Consider the following 13,208-nt stretch of genomic DNA (forward strand, 5'->3'; position numbering starts at 1 on the left):
CCTATTTGACTATTCATGGCAGTATACATTCCAAGACGCGTACCTGATCCGTCAGAAGAGGTCATTCTGCCGTCCAATACCACTTTTCGCAAACAACGTCCTTGTTTGATATCATTCCAAACCAGTAGGTATGCAACCTTGACGTGATAAGCACTGCACTATATTTAAACATTTATAGTATTATAACTGCTTGAAAACTAATACAATGTGTTTATACGATTCCATATCAATAGAAATAACACAATTTTGCGCAATTTAATGTTTTTGATCACTTTACGACACCTTCACGGTGGTGCCAACAACGAACTAACAAAAAGAAGGCAACTCACAGCTGGCAGGAGCGAATAGAGATGCTTTGGTGACACTATAATCGACTACACAAATTTTAACCATGAGAATAATATCGATTCTAGTTATTTGAAAAAATATCAAGAAATTCAGTTTCCGAAAAAACTATAAAAATTAAAGTAACAAAGCTGCTTGAAATATTTATTTTTTGTATTATAATAGGCCAAACAATATTTATTAAACCCAGGTATACCTTTCACTTCGATGATTAAACGACACGACTGACTACCTAACAATGCGTCTCTCATTTTTATTTTGTTAAAAACCATGCAGTTTTACATCAAAATTGAAGTCCTTCTCCATAACAATATAATCGTCAGCTAATTAAAATCAGGGCATTTTAAAAAGATATAAATTCTTAAAGCTTATACATGAGTTATCCGTTGCTGAATTCTGCATCTGAATCAGAGGTCTCCGGATGCCATACAAAACTCTCTATTTTCTTTATAATGTTGGGTTAGAAGCAAGGATGTTATAGAGCTCCGTAACCGTAACCGAAACTATCGGATATCCGAAATAAAAATATATCTGTAACCGTAACCGTATCCCTTAAAAGTTTTGGATAGGTTACGGATAATATGTTCCGACAGATTTTTGTTTCACCACTCACGCGCTACGTGAATTTTGTATAGTTTGTTGGTTATTTTTTTATTTAGGTGTACGTAGGTACTTAATTTAGTAAAGTGAAAGAAATAAAGTAAAGTGTTGTATTACGTACTAAATTGATTTAAGGACAAAGTGCGTCCAAAGTAATTTAATTTGGACATTTTTTTATCAAGTTAAAGGTAATTTTGCAAAATGTAAACAGTGTGATAAAAACTTTTCACGGAGAAGAGGTGGCACTACTTCAATGAAACTTCATCTCAAATTGAAACACAGAGATTTTACGAACACCCATGTACACCAATTAGTTCATCGATAATAATTAATCGACGATGACGACAAATGATAGTTAGTAATCGTTGCCCTACTGTATTACTTACATAATATTTTTATTTTAATTTAATCTAATACCGGATAATCTGAAATAATTACATATCCGTAACCGTATCCGAAAACGATATCATTTTATTCATATATCCATATCCGTATCCATATCCGAAATTACATATCCTTAACATACCAGGGCCCTTATTCTGTATGATAGTGTAAACGCGTAACGCGGCCGTGTCATGTTATCTTCGAGAAATGTGCGTGGAATGGTATTCTGTAAGCCAAATTTCTATAGTACTAAACATGATGCTTTGTGTTACGTGCTTGTTACGCACTGTTAAAATAACGTGCGGGATAGAGAATAAGGCCTCTGGCTGGAAGTGCCAACACTTCTGAATCTAAGAAAGGTGTACAACAAGAATTAGTTTTCAGATTCAGATTGCAATTCCGGATATATAAACCCATTCTGACTGTCACTGTCACACTGATACTGTCGATCTGCTGTCAACCTCAACTGTTGTCAACGGACTCGGGCAAGCCGTATTGTATCACTGTCAAATGTCAACTGCAAATAGTCAACTGTGCGTCTGGTGTGTTGTGTGTTTTGTGTCTCTTGTGTATTTTATATTTGAAAAGAAAATACTTTAAGATCATTAGGTTTCCTGATATACAAATACATGGATCTTCTAACTTTAGAAATGATGTCACTATATTTTAACCTTTTATGAACTAAAATGCATAAATAACTGCACTGCGCTCGAAAGTTCACAAATAATACCGAACCGGTTTAGACATCTTATAAATTTTTGTTTAGAGTAACAGGAATTTTGTAGAAAACTTATTTTTATTCAAGATGTGGTTAATGGTGAATAATATAATACTGTGTTTATTAATAACTAATTCCATCATCGCCGAAAACGGTAGGTATTTCGTTATCAGATGACATTGGTACTGCTTCTGAGAACAGCATAAGCTTAATATAGTTATAGTATTTTATTATATCTGTTTATCGCATTTTTATTTACAAAATTAAACCAATAACTAAGATATAACAAATCAAAAGATTCGGATATTAGTATAATTTTACAAATCGCACGTGCGTTCGGGTAAGATTAGGTACGGGACAAGATCGTATAACGGAAAAATACCACGGCTCTATGGTTATTTTTTAGTTTAAGCTACATAGGCGGCTATGCTATCTCTTTTTGCCCCGCCACATATACCACAATTGATGCTACAACCAAGAATAGGTGCGCTGTGTGCATTGAAACAAAAAAGGTGGATTTCGCTCTACTTTACATTTTTGGGACTTCTATTCGATTTCGTGGACCTTATCATACTAGCATTAGAAGCATTATTAGAACGAAGTCCAAACTTACCCTGAGAAGGTCCGATCTTTTGTAAGGGTTTTAAATTTCTATACAAATATTATATTTTTAAGCTTACACAGAGAGAATTGAAAGATGATTAAATTATCACATAAAGTAGCATTAATAATAACCAGTTTCATGTATAAAATTTTCGCACCGCTTAAATATTTTATGAGTAAATAAATATTTTCGAGACTCCTTGCAACACACCGAAAAATAGTCCGAAATTAGCCGAACGCACTTTATTAAATATTATATTATGCCATGGGTTATCCTAAAATATTGTGAGTGGTAATCTGTGTATAGAGAACGAAAAACTATTTGAAAAATGTTATCACAATATTTTTTTCATCATTTCAAAATGTATTTTAAGATTTCTCACTAACTGTCGAACTTAATCTTCTAATTACAATATTATCTTTTATATATTAAGGTTATTGTTGATATTCAAATATGTTTCATAAATAAATTCTCACAACAAAAAGGCATACTTTAAAATAATACTATTCATTGTAAAATCTATTCTACATGGAGCAAATACTTTATACCCCTTTTAACAAAATTATTCTGGCAGAGGAGTATGAAATTTGGCACAGTTAAAGTTTATATAGAGGAAAGCACAAAGCTAATATTTACATATAATATGCATTAGAAATATGTACATTAATTATTAAAAAAGAGATTACACACAATGCTATGTGTTTAACACACATGTATACCCTTGTTTATGTTTAAAGTCTGATTAAACTGAAAAGAGATGATTATTATTTGTCTTTAATGATTATGGTCTTACTAAATATGACAACATAATCATAATGATATGTGGAAAGAAAACATTATACTCCTTTTAAGTACATTGCATGCGGTTGAATCTGGGTTTTGGCATGACAAAGGCTCATATGGAGAAGTGAAAGAAAAATAATGTGGGTTACAAATATATTAAATTGACAATCGAATTTTTACCACTAGATAAATTAAAAGAGTGTCAAAAATAACATGGGAGGATGATATTAAATAATAGGTGGAACAACATGGCAAACTAAAGCAACAAATAGAAATATATGGAAATCCTAAAATAATTCTATGCCAAAAGGCAAGCTGATAATAATTTAACAGATGTTGAATGCTAAAATTATTATTATTGTACTATTAACCATTAAAATTGTATGTAATAAAATCTTATTGTAAATTCATAAAAAACAATAGATCAACAAATAGGGGAATGTTAATAAGAATTGCAATTGCAATAATCTATTATTGTATATAAAAGTAAAGGCTTTTTGTATATTGTAATTATTTAAATTAACATTTTAGGAATTATCCTTATTAGGATTTTATTTATTATTGTCATATTAGGATTTTATCCTGGAAAACTTTTTCATGGGTGTTGCAAAATAAAGCTATAATTTCTTTTTTCTATGCTATTTATAGATCTAGCTGTTGACTTTAATTTTATTTATATTTTTTAGTTGGTGATGAATGTACTCCAAGCTCAAGTACTGGTGATGGTACATGTACATTGGTTTCTGATTGTCCAGCAGCAATAAGGTGAATTTTATGTCACGGTTACTTAATTCCTTGTTATTATTTGGGGCTCTGAGAATATGAGAACTTAAAGAAACTAAGTGATTTCTTATAAGTACATATTTATATGAATGTTAGATATTGATGTAAAACTATAATAGTTTCAATCCAATGTAAGTAAACTAGTCAGGAAAGATTTAAAGTAATTTATAGAACTTTTAATCAATACAAAATATTATACATAGTGCTGTAATATGTTACTTGTTGACATTCGTTGATATAATTAACCATTATAATAATATGGTATACAACAAAAATATAAAAAAAAATACGATAAATATTGCAAATAAAAATAATTGCAAACATTTTAATACATAACAACTTGGGCGCCGACAAGATTAGTTTTAGAGAAGTGCATCTGCATCTACACATTATACCTAATGCATAAAATCATTAACTTTTTACAAATTCAATTGCGCGGGTTTTAAAAGCTTTATCATAAAAACCTCGGTGGTCGATAGTTCCCATTGTTACAGATTTATTTTTGTGATTTATTTCTTGCAAATACGTATTCACCTACTTGCACCCCCCTCCCCAAGCCCATGCTTCACTATTGTATCGAATGATGTCACAAAACATGGCAGCATGTCGGCTAGTATTGGGCGGAAATTTAAAACATAAAATATAAATTGATCTTTTGACACTTATCGATTTCACAAAATTTAAAATAATTTCCCAGTGGCTTATCTATGTATAAATTTCGAAATAAGACATTTCCAAAAGCGCAAAATACCCCCATTTAAACCGTACTTATTTAATACTTACATTGAATTTTTTCACATGGCGATCAAAAATAAAAGGTTTCATGAGTTCCAAAGATGTGGATTCGATGGTTTTCAAGAAATTGTATGCTGTCCTCTTACAACAGACAAATTCGGTAATTTTATGATCAAGATTGAATTATTTCTAACTAAAATTACGGATATGTGCAAATCGATGAATGGCAGTAATTAGTAAACGAATGGAACTACTTATGATAAAAAGTGTAATCTACTAGTATAGGTACTATTATATAAAGGTGAAGAGGTAGTTTGTTTATATTAACGCGCTAATCTCAGGAACTACTGGTTTTTGGTTCAATTTGAAAAAATATTTTGGTGTTGGATAGCTAATTTATCGAGGAAGTCTATATAACATTACGCTATGACCAATAGGAGCAGAGCATCAATGAAAAATGTTGCTAAACTAGGAAAATATATTCCTTATAAGATTTTCCATTGCGTGCGGTGCGTAAACGGCTAAACATACGCCAGAAATGATATGATGAAAGAAATGAATATGACGGAATTGTTCCTCTTAAAAAGTTCTAAAAAATGTATTGTAAAACAAAGTTCTCCGCCTCGGCAACAGGGTGCCTCTCAGATCGCGATAAGGTCAAAAATTACTTAAAGGATTCCAAGGATATTTGGCATGTAGATGGTTTAAGACCCTAAGAAAGGTAAAGGCTATTTTTCCCATCGAAATCGACCGCATCTGCCTGTTTGAACGCGATAAGTTCAAAAACTACTCAACGGATTTTGATAAAATTTATTACGGAAACAATTTGAGACCCTGGGAAGGACATAGGCAACTTTCTATATCCCGGAAAATCATGCTGGCGACGCCACGAGAAATTAATTAATTTATTAATCTTGTAACAATAAACAGTTACACAATATGTATTAAATCGAATAAAATACAATATGTTCATAACAGATTATATTAGTTAAGTATATCAATGTCGCAGACGATCTTTTGTCTGTGACATATAAATTTGCATGATGTAGTATTATTGCCGAGATTATAAGCAGGCATATACCATTAAAAAAAAAAACTGAAACTCCGGAATGAACTACCACAAAATGGGATACTATGTACATTCATAACATTTCTTATTGACTCCGGTCACTAATCACTATCGGCATGAAGGAGTGTCTGCTTGACCCCCGTTCGCGCCCTTGCTAATTATTGTTTTGCGCCGTTTAATTTCTGTTTTGATTATAGGCTGTACATTTTATTCGTTAATATCTAGATTATTAAATAATTACATTTATATAAAGTGATCAACATCTGTGATTAATATTCAATTTTGAATAATGTCTGTGCTTTTCTAATTATATTTTAAGTTGTGTTATTTGCCTTGGTTTATAATCTATAAAGGACGCGCTATGCGTTTATTGCCGCAAAAAAAATCTATCACTTTCAATGTAATTCCTACATAGAATTTGGTACACACATACTATACCGTTTTGTGTCATTATGAACGTATACATAAATTATAAACACTTGATGTTTTACGCACACTGCAACAGTTTTTATACATGTGTGCATGAGAATTTGCTCTTATACTTCGGCAGAAAGAAAAGATCATAATAAGAGCGTCTTTTACAAAAAAATCACATATGTGTAGTCAGTCTCAAATGAATGTGCACCCGGATAAATACCATATACATTTGATTTTACGATGTATGTATGACTAAGTATGTAACTAATATGGAACATCTTACTGTTACGTACGTCGGACCTATAGGTACATTGATATTTACTGTACTGATTAATTACTGTGTCAATGTCGAGGCATATCAATTATAAAGAAAAATAAATTTCAGGTCAATCTCCAACATAAAATGAGGATAACAAAAATGTTTTGTCCGTAGAAGAAAAAACGTAAATGTAAACAAAATAACCACTTAGTTTACAAATATTCCACTTGAATTAGGCAATTTGCACGTTATTACTTGGACTGTAAACATTGGTGGATACTATATTTAAAAAAAGTTAATATCCTGCATATTTGTATTAAAGTATGATATACATAACGAAAAAAAAAATTAAAATATAAGTATTTTTTACATCAGATTTCTAAGAATTAATCGATATTCATCCTCTCAAGTTTGGGGCCCCTGTGTAGCCGAGCGTCCGTCGCATTTTACGCCACTGCCCCATTGTGTTATTTTTCGGCTAAAAGTTGCCTGTATATTCATCTAGGATATTGTCTTATTATAAATTAACGTTTAGAATTGAATTATAATTATATTTAAATTGAATATCTATGATTACAGGTGCAACCGAGACTTCACCAAAAGTTGCACAAAGGATTACTGACAGAGGTATGTTAACGGTTTAAAAAAACAATGTAACAACAACTGTGTTTTACGAATACATTCTCACATTTTCAGAATGCAAAACGATCCTCGCCGGTACGATACCGCCGCTAGACTTACACATACTCGGCGGTGAAGAGGCATCGCTTGGGAATTTCCACATATGGTAATTATAATTATCAATTAGTCCGCAACAGTTGTTTGAGGAAAACCGAGGGTTTTCTAAACCACCGATATTGTCTAAAACGGTATGTAAATAGGAAACTGAACATACAAATACTAAACTGCAGATACAAACTACGAGCACCGGACAGTATCAATTGTGTTATTTCAACAAACACAACAAATAAATATGACGTCATTCACGACCATTAAGTTTTAGTTCGCATCACATATTCACAAACCTGTTTATATGATGGCAATATTATCGTATCATCCTCGATTATTATATATCCAGTAACGACCCGGTGACCTATGAAATGAGAAATATTATCTTGTAAGTTTAAGTTTCATTTAATATCTATCTTTTATTAACACTATATTGTATTTAATGTAGCAAAATAAATATGTCTTTATCGAAAAACTACGTACCGACCAAATAAAATTATAGCCCTTGTATAATATGGTGTACCGTAACCATATTGTAGTAGGTATTTTTATTTAATATAATTATATACGGTTGAAGGGGTTAATCCTGGGTAAAAATACTACGGAATTTATTCTTTATGACTGTAAACTTGTAGCACGGCCGCGTTACTTTATATTTTTGAAATTAGCGATGAATTGTATTCTGTATGCCAATATCATTTATAACCCCTATGAATCGGGTTGCGTGCTTGTTATAGAAGTAAGAACTGTCAAAATAACTTGTGATATAGGTTATTAGGGCCCAGGGGGCAACATTTTTGCGTAACTCCATAGTCATTAAAATGTCGAAAATAGGTAAATTGTAATTGTTTACATTTAATGTTAACACATTCATATTGCTCTTCCCTAGTATAGTACACACTCAAATGTTTGCTGTTATCTCGAGTTTATGTTATTTTCCTTAACTGCCGATGCCGTATAAATCACGTAAAAAAATTAATATTCTGTACACAAAAAACTATCGTGGAACTTTAAATAGAGGTTTATATAAAACGTAGTAAACATAAAGCTATGAAAGAAGTATACTTATATTAAAATCTTTATTATCTATACCTTTTGTTTCCACCAATTATAGGCGAAATTCGTTCCTATTGCTAATATCTATAATAATTTTCCAGCAAGGTTCGTTGTACATTTGTTCTGTACAAAACCAAAAGCGGTAAGACATAAGCTACGTAAATAATTATTTATAAATGACGGGGACTAATACACATTATAATTTAAGACACAATGCAACTTGTGCCCATTTTATTGTAACTTGTAAGGTGCATTGAAATTAAACTAATTTTCGGATTCTATCGCGGTGCTGGTATTTTATTTTTTCCCGACGTTTCGAAGACTTTGCAGCCTTCATGGTCACGGGGGGGACTGAGGTGTTGTTCATCCGTAAAGTCAAAGTTACAATATCTACCTACATTCTCCTCCAAGGAGGACTCCAAGGTTTTATAAACGGTACGTAGACGATACTTTCACAATTTTACCATCTGATAAAGTAACTGCATTTTTTAAATCACCTTAACTCCATCAACAATAAAATCCAATTTACTATGGAGTTAGAACACAATAAATCTCTTGCTTTCTTAGATGTTTTAATCATCCGTAATCCTAATCAGACCTTAAGTCATACTGTACAGACCCATACTGATAAATATCTGAACGGTGAATCTCATCACCACCCAAAACAGTTAGCTACCGTGGGCAAATCTTTGTTTCAGAGAGCACAAGGAATCTGTGACGAGAAACACCTGGCCGCTGAGCTGCAACATGTCAAGCAAGTACTGCGAGACAACAAGCTCCAAATTCCACGCCGCCGTCACAGAAACCGAGTGAAACCAGCCACAGTTGAACGTGTTCCGGTTGTATTACCATATGTAAGAGGAGTCACCGACAAGATTGGCTACATCCTGAAGCGTGCTTCCATAAAAACTTATTTTAAGCCGCCTAAGAAGATTAGTCAATTTTACCACCTGTCAAGTGTCACATACCTCTACAAGAACCGGGAGTATACAAAATAGATTGCAACTGTGGCCTCTCTTATATCGGGCAAACAAAAAGAAATATAGGGACCCGCGTAAAAGAACATATAGCTGACGTGAAACACCGACGCTCGACGAAGTCTGCAGTCGCTGAACACTCTGAGGGAGGCGCCAATCATTATCTGCGACTAGACAAGCCACAAATCCTCGCCAAAGAACACCGATTCCTGCCTAGGATGATTCGCGAGGCTATTGAAATTAAAAACATCCTAATTTCAATAGGGAAGATGGTTGGAAGCTTGCACAAGCCTGGGATCCAGTTCTACATTTAATTAAATCGGAACCCAAAAGACCGGCTGCCAGACTTCAAGACACTGTGAGCTCATTCTGCGTAGATCGGACCACCAACAGCTAAAATTTTAAAAATTTAAAAAGTTGTATAATTGTAAAATGTAGGTAGATATTGTAACTTTGACTTTACGGATGAACAACACCTCAGTCCGCCCGTGACCATGAAGGCTGCAAAGTCTTCGAAACGTCGGGAGAAAATAAAATACCAGCACCGCGATAGAATCCGAAAATTAGTTTAATTTCAATGTCTAACATTCGCGTAAACATAAGAAATCATTTTGTAAGGTGCATTTAGTTATAACATATGTACGAAGACTATAAGCAATATGAATATTTATGTAATTTAAAGTAATATTAAGTCTTTCTAAAAATGAATAAAAATACAACATTTTCTATTTTAATTGCAGGTGGCGCTTGGCTTCGATAATGGTGGCGGTGAATACAGATTTGACTGCGGCGGCTCCTTGATATCTAACTACTATGTGTTGACCGCGGCGCACTGCATCGATACGGCTGACAGGTAAACGATACAGATTGCAGACTATTTGATCATTAGCTTAAGTCAATATTGTAATAAAAGTGCTTACATACTCCAAATAATTAAAACAATTTCGCCCCAAGGGAACCGCCATCTGTAGTGCGAGCGGGAGTCGTTAATATTGGGGGTCCTGCGTGGGACGACGAGACAGACTATCGTGTCGCCGAAACTATATTACACCCGAACTACACTCGTCGAGAGAAATACCATGACGTGGCGTTGTTGAGGTAATCATTATTATTGTAGTCTGTGTACCCAGTTTCACCTTATGGAAGGGCAAATCAAAAATTTTTTTTTTTTCAGGGGCGAAGTAGAAATTTCATATAGATAGTCCCAATAATTCTATACAATATATAAGTATTTATATACAAAAGTATATAAGTAATAATGAACTACAAGTACTGCCTCGGTGGCGTAGTTGTACTGCATGCGCGGTACGGCAGCGCTCTAAGGTCCTGGGTTCGAATCCTGGGTCGGGCAAAGTGATATTTGGGTTTTTCTGCTCAGTATCAGCCCGGAGTCTGAAATTTGTGCCCGATATGGCGATAGGCTCGCCCCCTATCACATCATGGGACGGAACACACTTGGCGAAAAGTGGGTGCCATGGTTGCGCCTCTGCATACTTCGGGGATAAAATGCGTGTTGTTGATGTTGTGTGAACTACAAGTTCTTTTAATTTGATTGGTTGATAAAGCATTTTAAGTTTCTATGTTAGATTTCTGTCTAAACATACACTTTTATTCGTTTTAAAAGTCGTAAAAAGGTATAACATTTTTACGTAGACTTACTACAATAATTTTGTTTGCGTTTTTTCAAGGTTAGACAGACCTGTCCAGTTTTCAAGCACTCTAAATGCTGTGTGCCTCTTCAGTTCAAACGAAAACCCGACATCTAAACTAACAATAACCGGATGGGGAAGAACAAGCAACACTCGTAAGTATTTAAAATATAAGTATTTTTAATAGTGGCCCCTTTTTCGGATACACCTATACTTAATTCATATTAATGCGAAGTAACTCTGTATGTGTTACCCTATCACAGCTTAACCACTGAACCGATTTCGATGAATTTTTGTATGGAAATAGTTTGAGACCCTGGGAAGGACAGGGTATGTTTTGTCTCGGAAAAATATAAAACAAGACTTTTATTCCGGAGAAACTTTGTCACGCGGGCGAAGTCGCCAAAATTCAGCTATATAAATACGGAATATTTCAAAACTTCTAGTGACCTATGAATTATGTTTACTTTTGTGTCCATACCATATTTTTTTTTTGTAGCTAAAAAACTAAGAAGAGCTAACTTTTTTGCATTTCCGTTTCAAATAGAATTAACGTGATTCGAAGTTTTGATTTTTGTATCTATTAGCAGTTTTAATTTGCTTTACTGTCCAGAAGAGCTTAATCAGTGCATCATCAATTTAAAAAATAATATACCTGATAAATATTCGTACTTGCAGGAGACATCAAGAGTACTAAGTTGCTGAAAGCAGATGTGGTTGTAGTTCCAAGTGACAAATGCGGTGAATCATATACCAATTGGCGGAAATTACCGCACGGAATCTCACAGGAGATGATGTGCGCGGGAGATCCGAAAGGCGTGCGTGACACGTGTCAGGTATGTATATTTATATAAAATAAACAAAAAGTATAAATTAAAATTAATGTGGATGACTAAGTTGAAAGTTTTAAATTAGCTATTTTTGTGGCTGACTGTACGTGATATAGAGGTGTCAACACATCCTTTTGTCAAGGTATTATTTACGAGTTTAAATGTGCCTAATAATGTGTCACGCTAATTTAATCTCTGTCAACCAGGGCGACTCTGGCGGGCCTCTTCAGCTAATGGAGAAGGACGGTTTGTATCGGCTGGTGGGCGTGACGTCATTCGGGCGCGGCTGCGGTTCGTATGTACCAGGAGTGTACACGCGTGTCAGCAATTATCTAGGCTGGATAGAAAGTATTGTTTGGCCTAATTAATGTAATTGTGATTTCAGTAGAGAATTATGGTACAAAATACTTTACGCGTGCACTTTATAATATACAGGTGAATTTTTCAAGTGGGTGTGGAGGGACCATTCCTACAGGGAATGGTGAAAAACGGTTAAAAGAGTCTTAAGACTGATTTAAAGAAAAAAAAATATCATTATGTATATGAAAAATTTCTTGTCGCAGCCAGTATTCAATCCCGGCAACTTGGATAATATTAATGATTATTGCTTTTTCATATTCACCATTTTGCATTTGGCCATCCACACTTTCTTGACAGAATCACCATATTTACGTCATTCTTCTTCTCAGTCGTACACTCCTGGCGGAGTGGTCGTGGTTATGGATTGTCTGAAAAATTGATTGCGACTTTTGCGAGTCTCCTCCATCTCTCTCTGTTCATGGCACTGCGTGTGCATTCAGTAAGGGAACGAACACCTTGCAAACGATTTAATAACGTCTGTCCATTTGGTGGGTATTCGGCCGCGAGGACGTTTACCTTTACTTACGTCATATGTATTTTTAATACAACAATTGACCTTACATTACCAACAGATCCTACTTCAATCTATTCTATCAACCAGATTGTCATATACTTAATAGATTTTCTTTTAAATTATATGTTACAAGTCTAGAAATTGACAGCAATGGCCTATTACACAAATGATTAACTTAACAGTAGGTCAAAAATAAAAAACATTATTCTAAGAAATGTGCCTCGTGTTGTGTCACTATGTGTTTATACTTATTGACCATAATATGTACCTATTGTAAGTAGTGTAATTAAATTTATAACACTAAAAATGTATATTAAACAAGGTAATGTGTCTTGCCTACTATTTTGTCTGATCTCTTGTTTCTTTATAATTAATTAACTACTATGATTACTTTCG

The 13,208-nt window shown here is 33.8% G+C and overlaps 1 pseudogene; it reads left to right on the forward strand.

Moving 5' to 3' along the window:
- Nucleotides 1–1,799: 1,799 nt before the first annotated feature.
- On the forward strand, nucleotides 1,800–13,154 carry LOC119193742 (annotated as a pseudogene).
- Nucleotides 13,155–13,208: the final 54 nt, after the last annotated feature.

The sequence above is a fragment of the Manduca sexta genome, unplaced genomic scaffold (assembly GCF_014839805.1).
Source record: "Manduca sexta isolate Smith_Timp_Sample1 unplaced genomic scaffold, JHU_Msex_v1.0 HiC_scaffold_986, whole genome shotgun sequence".
NCBI classification, from domain to species: domain Eukaryota; kingdom Metazoa; phylum Arthropoda; class Insecta; order Lepidoptera; family Sphingidae; genus Manduca; species Manduca sexta.